Below are 6,351 nucleotides of genomic sequence, written 5' to 3' on the forward strand. Positions count from 1 at the left end.
ACGTCTTTCTAGAATAGCTTTGGCTGTAAAAGATTAAATACTCTTTTGAAAAAAGAAGGTCTAAAATTAATGTTTTCCTGCATGTATGCTAGGTTTGCAATGAAGACTTCCATGGGATTTGAAGCAGGCAACTTAGTTTCCTTGACATATTTATACTCAAAGATTAACAATCATTTTTACATTATTTTTTTAGCCCCAGGAGTGACTTAGAGACAGTTTAGCTCTATTGTAGTGCCTATAACTGAGATTTGTTTCTAAGAACACATCAGAGACTATCCCACCTCTTCAGGCTGTGGGTAGCGTTTCTGCTTTCCTGGCACTTTTGTTCATCCCAAAACATCATGACCAAATTAACCACCACTGACAAGATACTTTTGTGTATTTTAATAGCACTAAACTGACTCAGTGGTGATCTATTCGCAATAGTATCAGTGGGTCTAAGATTGCAAAAAGTATCTAAGTTTTGGCTATGAAAAAAATCTCTCATTTTAATTGATGGTATGCTAGAGGCAGATAAGTATCTCCCTATAATGTCTATGAAAGTTGGGACTGCACTTTTTTATCCAGAATATATACATTAAGTATCAAAACCAGAGTGAAAATAATTTATTTTAAATCTTCTTGAAGTTATTAATTATCTTTATGTGTTTTTCTCTTGGTAAAATAGATTGTAGCTTGATTATCTGAGAATATTTACAGATATATTCATATCATAATCACTGACATTTTAAAGCATCTTCTCCAAAAGGTTAATTGTATTCTGAGAGCTTTTTTATATTTATGCCACTTTTGTTGTTTTTGAACAGAATGCTGCTTGAAGTAGTCTCCCTAAAACTGTGGAATTGTCACATAAAAAAAAAACCAACATTATTTTGAATGAAATCTGAGTTATGATGTAACCTATGGTGTAGACATTATTCACACACTCCCAAATTTGGAGAAAAAATGCATAACTTTTCTTGACGGAGCACAAATCTACTTTTATTTACATTTGTTTAACACACCTTTTTCTGCAGCAATATACATATATACATGTAAAGTCTGTCTTAAACTTGATAATTGCAAACCTTACCTATTTTCTGTCAGCATGACAGTGTGTTTTCTCCACTATTAGGATATGGATTTGAAACGTACTCAGATAAAAGAAAATCCTCCCAGAAATATTTTCTTTCTTGTAGAAGAGGAAGCTGAAACACAAAGTTTAAGTGACAAGGATGAGAGTAGGAAGAAGGAAAACCTATATGCTTTAGGGGAGAAGTAGAAAGTATAGGTTCAAACCACCTTTTTCTTTTCTGATTTGGCCCCTGATGTGACTCAGAAGAAACCAGAGTTCTTACTTTAGAAGTTGAATCAGAGTTCAACTTTTAGAAGTCTTCTTTAAATATTGGTGTCCATATTGAGACAGTAAGGTCACTCATAGTTTTTGAAAATAAGGCCTTATGTGTTCCAGAAGCAGTGCTGACCTGAATCGTGAAGTCCTTTGAAAATATTCTGGTTATTCTGATGCATTAGGCTTCATGCAATTTGCTTTATTGAAAAATAACTTGAATTTACACTTCTCCTTATTGATAAAAAGTCACTGAAATTCAGATAAAAATTTGTGGTAATTCTTCAAAGAAAGTCAAGAAAAAGACAAGGAAGTCATGTTTCTGTATGATGAAAAATGTATATCAGATAAGAAGTAAAGAGTGTGAGTGAAAATTTTGCAGGTCTGTCTGCATCGGTGCACGAGATAGTGTGGATGGCATTTACCCCAAACAGATCATGTTAAAGTCAATTAAATCATCATCCAACAGTAACTTGGAAATTACAAAGAAAATTTTTAATAAAAAAAAATACTCAAATGGAAAAATATAAAAATTTATATCAGGAAATAGAGTCTTCAGAGTGGAAACAGCACTGGTCAATACTTGGTATGACATTGCCAGAAGACCCCACATTACTCTGCGTTATCCAGAGAGAGACAGTTCCCATTGGAAGCCATGAGCTCCCACAAAGACTGCACTCTACTATTTACTTTTCTCATTCCCTTCTTCATCTCTACTGTTTCCTGGCCACTGCCACCATGGTTGTCATCAAATATCACATCCTCAGCTAGTTCTTCCTTTCTGGATGTGGAGTTATTCCTGGTACTCTCAGTGTTCTTGATTGTTGGCATTCCAGAATGTATTCCCTTTAGAAGATATTGGAAGGATTAAAACACCTCATAAGAGTAAGAGTTATAGCTGATTCTTGAAAACCCAGAAGAATCTTGAAGAGAAGGAAAAAAAAGCAAATAACTCGCTGGCTTCTCTTAAAGATGTAATGACTAAAATTTCTTTGGATCAATTTCCTGATCTGAACAGTTACCTACTTTTTGCTTCATCAGATCTCCAGTACTTGGAGCAGAGATTTGGACATTAGCTTCTAAGAATATTGTGGCAAAATGTCGTAATCATCCCTTCTTTTTTAACCAGCTTTTTTCTGAGATTCTCTAGCAAAAGTCAAGGCACTCTCATAGACAGCTCACCTAAGACATGTAACACTTTCATCCAGGGCTATGATGGGTCCCAAGAGGTCATAGAGGCAGAGCATACTGGCAGGATATTGAAACTGCCAACAGGTTATCTGGGCATCTCCAGGCACAGCAAACTGTCCCGCTGAAATAGCAGTCAGTTCTGTGACTGTGAGCATAATATGGGAAAAGAATAAACTGAAGCTTAGCAGAAAAACTTTAGTACAGTGTTAGAGATTTCTCTAAAGACAGAATAAGAACAGAAGGGACGAGAAGGAAGAAGCCTGAGGAGAAGTATAGAAGTTTTCTTGCTATTGTAGTTTACTTGTATCATATGTCTTGTCTCATGCCCTTTTGTTACCATTCTGTTTCCCACATCCAGTGCTTGAAAACCATTCTCAATCATCACCCCTGCGTGATTGATCTTTATGGAAGTTTTTTTGGTTGACTTTTCTCTTGGAGTGTCTCCTTGCTGCACTGCATAATGCAGTGTGATGACTCTTGAAAAAATGAGAAAAATCTAATGATTCCACTTGGGAAGTAGTGAAAAGCTTAGTTCCTAGAGAGTTTCATTTTCCTAGAGAAAATGAAACTATGGCACGTAGACACTGATTAAAAATTAAAAACAAGATTGCGAGAGGACTTGAACTGTACTGGGGCCAGAATGTGAGCATTTGTGGACAAAAGAATTACAAAACTTTTCCAAATGTTCTCCTAATATTCTCATAGCCCACTCTTGCCACTATCTTCTTTCTCAGTATCACAGCAATAAGACAGCTGAAAGTGTAAAAGTTAAAATCAGGGAGTCTAACCTTCAAGACCCTTTATATTTTCTTCTATTCTTGACAGAAAGGGAGTCTCCTGGTCCTGCTGGTTCAGATCCTCTGGACTAACAGTTGCCTTTTAATATTAAGTACAAAACCAGAAAAACAGGGGTCTCCAAGCACTGTTGTGTGGTTTACTTCAGTAAAAAGAAGTTTTCAGCTTGTATCATGCCTTTTCTGTCTTCCAAACTACATTAATTTCTCACTCTTTAGAAACTGCATTGTTTTGACTGGCCGAGTTGCACAAGACACCTCAGTTGATGTCCCCTGAATGAAAAAGGTCTCACTGGAGGGATTTCTGCCCTTTCTAAATCTATATTGAAGATGGACTGTACCTGTCACGCTCATTGTTAATACTTTTGGAGTAGAAATTGAGACATTCTGAGAAGGAAGCATATATTATTTAAGCAGTTAGATGGCTTTTTGTAAAACTGACTTGCACTGGCAACTGATTTGAATACACAAAGACTCTTCTTGTGATTCTACCTAGTGAGAGAAAAATAAACTTTTCAGAATGGAAAAGAAAATCATACAGAGGGTATAAAATGCAGAAAAGCAGAATGTCAAATAATTGAGAAATAAATGAGAAAAGAAAGACAATGGCAGCCCTCTCAAGGAAAGTATGTGACCAAATGAAGTAGACACTACAATTTTGTGTTTAGACTGTTGTTTACCCTGTGGGGAAAGTGACCCTGCACTTTGTTGTAGGACTGAACCCCTGAGGCACTCCTACAGCCACACTTCAGAAGGACTCAGCTGATATCCACATGTAAGGGAAGGGGGAAAGGCACCATTCAGTTACCCAACTCTGTCACTTCTGATGGTGTCTACAAAGGCAGTACCTCTGAAGTATTTCTGAATTATTTTTATTGTCTGCAGTGCACCACCTTTAAGCATAGCCTTGAGGCATCTGTGAAGACATTGCTCTGGTTTATCAGCAGAGGGAGGAAGCCGGGGCTAGAAAATAAATGCCTTGCCACATCTATTTATGTGTACGCAGTTACCAGAAAGAGAGATGCTTAACCAGTGTTTCACAAAGAGCTTGTAATAGATCAGCTCATATTGGCTGGAAATATTTCTTAGCAAGGACAAATTATTTTTGTTATCTAGAGAAAGATTAAGAGAAAGGACGTTGAACAATATGCCTGAAACACATCTTTGTTAGTAACTCCTTGACTCAGTCTAACCAACTGAGAGCTGGAATAACTGCTTGCACAGTTATTATTCAAGACTTTAGGTATTGTCATGGTATCATGAAATATTAATTTTTTTTAATTGCAAACTTTAAAATTTACATGTTTTAAAGAGCTTTTTAAGTAGGAAAATATAAATCTAGAGAACTAATGGAAAAATTTATATAGGTTTTTATCTTTTAATACAATACCCCACAATGCCTATAAGACATTCTTTTTCATCTTCATCTCAAAAATGCAATGAAAGACCTGTTGCTTAAACCAACATGAAAACTTTTTGCCCTTGGAGATGTATATTGATGAATATAACAGCTCTATTTCTTCAAAAGATAAGAAACATGGTATTGTGCTGCATTTTAATGAGCAAATATGAGATGTTCACCCTGGAATTGATTATTGTGGATTGGATTTATATATCCTGGAGAGAAGGTGATTTGAAAGTTTGATTAATTAAATGAACCCATAGTTTGTCACCAAAGAGTGATTTTTTTTATTAAATTGGTTTTCTCCTGCCTTCTTTAGAATTTTATTTCCACATTGTTCCTACTCATTAAAAAAATTATTATATAAAGAAGAAAGTTTACTGTTTATTTTTCCCTTGTCCCATCTTTATTCTTTTGTTGAAAATGTCTTCAGTGAATGAAGAGATTTCTAATAATGGTAAGACTTAGAAAATTCATGGTATTTACTAATCAGGAGAGACCTGGTTGTGGACTTGATAACTTTGTTTCTAGTTTTACAACTTGCCTGACACTTAATCTTAGCTGTGGTCTTTTCATTTCTCTCTTCCCATTTGTCCTTTTGCCTTTGAAATGGGAATAATAACAATTAGAATCTTTAGAAAATGTTGTGGCATATACGGATTAGAAGAAATGTGGTGGAGTTAGGTAATATTTTTAAACATAATGCCATCAGATCCAGCCCGCACAACTAAACCTCTGTTCTTCATCTTTCCCGCAAGCCTAAGAAGTTATCAGCACCACAGGAGCCTGGCTCTTTTTTGCACTGTTCTTATCCAGAAAGTTTTTAGCAGTAAAAGACTTTTCTTCATATTTTTACCTTTTACTTTATACTTTTTCCCAGGGATACTAAGAATGAAATGTAGACCAGATTTGCATCTTCAGAAACTAAATAACCAAAGTCTTGGACTAATTGCAAGAGCAATAAATAAAGTTTAAGCTTGGCAGCACAGGTTGCTGCTTTGAAACCTGAAATGTAACAATATGCATAATATGCATAATACTATTGTGTATTAATGGCAACATACAAGTATATTTTTAAATATGTGTCAAACCTTTTCTTTAATGCCCCCTAACGACTTTTATGGAATAAAGACAAGTGAGAACAGATGCTTGCTAGCAGTTGTTATCAGATTTAGCACTAGGTGTACAGAAACCAGATTACATGGTCCAGCTGTAGATTATTATTTTTTCTATCGTGTGCTCTGAGTTCTTGCCTCAACCATCAAGTTACATATTTGTCCAAGGTACAATATTGGAACAAAGGGCATATGGTCTGAATCACCCTATAGAATGAGCAATGCTGAGGAAGTTTGTAAGTTAATATAAGACTAATTACAGGAGGGAAAAGGAAAGAAAATAAAAGAGGGGAAGGGCAGGGAAAGGAGAGGAGAGGAGAGGAGAGGAGAGGAGAGGAGAGGAGAGGAGAGGAGAGGAGAGGAGAGGAGAGGAGAGGAGAGGAGAGGAGGGTTTTATTGCCAAGCATGATATGATATGATATGATATGATATGATTTGGAATATGGTGGGTTGGTGCCATCTGTCCCAGCTGTGTCCCCTCCCACTTCCTTGTGCAGCCCCAGACCCCTCATTGGTGAGTGG

Source organism: Melozone crissalis, unplaced genomic scaffold (assembly GCF_028551555.1).
Source record: "Melozone crissalis strain CALT ecotype California unplaced genomic scaffold, PUWL_Pcris_2 ptg000042l_1, whole genome shotgun sequence".
NCBI lineage: Eukaryota > Metazoa > Chordata > Aves > Passeriformes > Passerellidae > Melozone > Melozone crissalis.